We start from the raw sequence: 2500 nt of genomic DNA on the forward strand, positions 1-2500 counted from the left end.
TGTGGAAGTCCTTTCCCACCATACTACAATACAGAAATTTGACCTCTTTGATCTGCAAACTAATACTTATGTGATAACCACCATGGAAAAAATCACCACAAAAGACTCCGGTTAATGCCATAGAATTTTTTTTACGATTTCTTGGACATGCCCCGGAAAAGTCCCCAAATTCTTAAGTTCCACGAAAAAAGCACTGCATCGGTAATCGGAACAAGATGCCTTTACTCTGATGGAAGAAGAAACATTACAAGGACGGTGTGTTGACGATGTGTTGATGGAAGTCAGCCGTGTCCCCTCAAATACTTGACTGTGTTCTGTTTGAATGTGGAAGTCCTTTCCCACCATACTACAATACAGAAATTTGACCTCTTTGATCTGCAAACTAATACATATGTGATAACCACCATGGAAAAAATCACCACAAAAGACTCCGGTTAATGCCATAGAATTTTTTTTACGATTTCTTGGACATGCCCCGGAAAAGTCCCCAAATTCTTAAGTTCCACGAAAAAAGCACTGCATCGGTAATCGGAACAAGATGCCTTTTCTCTGATGGAAGAAGAAACATTACAAGGACGGTGTGTTGCTGGAAGTCAGCCGTGTCCCCTCAAGTACTTGACTGTTTTCTGTTCACAATTTCACAAAAGTATGAAAGACTTCAACGTTTGTACACGACAATTTTTTTTCCAACTTATTATATCTGAAAAGTGGAGTTCGAAAGACAGTCATGAGCACACCTAAATAGTTTGAATTGAGAGTATGCATTAAGGCTTTGACAGTTGGTGAAGTGAGTATTTTGAACATGCTGTGAATGTTACATTATCTTTTTAAATGTTCTTTAATGAGTGAGATTGAGTTTGTTTTGAAAAGTCATACATAGCAGAGGATGGTTTCGGTCCATCGACCTCTGGGTTATGGGCCCAGCACGCTTCCGCTGGGCCACTCTGCTACACACCCCAGATGGGACTCAAACCCACAATCCCTGGCTTAGGGGGCCAGTGCCGTACCCTGGGTCTTTTTTGGCTGTAGAGCAGTGGTTAATATGCAAAATGACACTGCACTAGTTATGTTTTGGACATTGTTTGCTTTATCATTTGCATCGGTACAAGATGCCTTTACTCTGATGGAAGAGGAAACATTACAAGGTAGATGTGTTGATGGAAGTCAGCCGTGTCCCCTCAAATACTTGACTGTGTTCTGTTTGAATGTGAAAGTCCTTTCCCACCATACTACAATACAGAAATTTGACCTCTTTGATCTGCAAAGTAATACTTATGTGATAACCACCATGGAAAAAATCACCACAAAAGACTCCGGTTAATGCCATAGAATTTTTTTTACGATTTCTTGGACATGCCCCGGAAAGGTCCCCAAATTCTTAAGTTCCACGAAAAAAGCACTGCATCGGTAATCGGAACAAGATGCCTTTACTCTGATGGAAGAAGAAACATTACAAGGACGGTGTGTTGACGATGTGTTGATGGAAGTCAGCCGTGTCCCCTCAAATACTTGACTGTGTTCTGTTTGAATGTGGAAGTTCTTTCCCACCATACTACAATACAGAAATTTGACCTCTTTGATCTGCAAACTAATACTTATGTGATAACCACCATGGAAAAAATCACCACAAAAGACTCCGGTTAATGCCATAGAATTTTTTTTACGATTTCTTGGACATGCCCCGGAAAAGTCCCCAAATTCTTAAGTTCCACGAAAAAAGCACTGCATCGGTAATCGGAACAAGATGCCTTTTCTCTGATGGAAGAAGAAACATTACAAGGACGGTGTGTTGCTGGAAGTCAGCCGTGTCCCCTCAAGTACTTGACTGTTTTCTGTTCACAATTTCACAAAAGTATGAAAGACTTCAACGTTTGTACACGACAATTTTTTTTCCAACTTATTATATCTGAAAAGTGGAGTTCGAAAGACAGTCATGAGCACACCTAAATAGTTTGAATTGAGAGTATGCATTAAGGCTTTGAGAGTTGGTGAAGTGAGTATTTTGAACATGCTGTGAATGTTACATTATCTTTTTAAATGTTCTTTAATGAGTGAGATTGAGTTTGTTTTGAAAAGTCATACATAGCAGAGGATGGTTTCGGTCCATCGACCTCTGGGTTATGGGCCCAGCACGCTTCCGCTGCGCCACTCTGCTACACACCCCAGATGGGACTCAAACCCACAATCCCTGGCTTAGGGGGCCAGTGCCGTACCCTGGGTCTTTTTTGGCTGTAGAGCAGTGGTTAATATGCAAAATGACACTGCACTAGTTATGTTTTGGACATTGTTTGCTTTATCATTTGCATCGGTACAAGATGCCTTTACTCTGATGGAAGAGGAAACATTACAAGGTAGATGTGTTGATGGAAGTCAGCCGTGTCCCCTCAAATACTTGACTGTGTTCTGTTTGAATGTGGAAGTCCTTTCCCACCATACTACAATACAGAAATTTGACCTCTTTGATCTGCAAAGTAATACTTATGTGATAACCACCATGGAA

The sequence above is a fragment of the Leuresthes tenuis genome, unplaced genomic scaffold (genome assembly GCF_036924035.1).
Source record: "Leuresthes tenuis unplaced genomic scaffold, fLeuTen1.0.hap1 SCAF_23, whole genome shotgun sequence".
NCBI classification, from domain to species: Eukaryota; Metazoa; Chordata; class Actinopteri; order Atheriniformes; family Atherinopsidae; genus Leuresthes; species Leuresthes tenuis.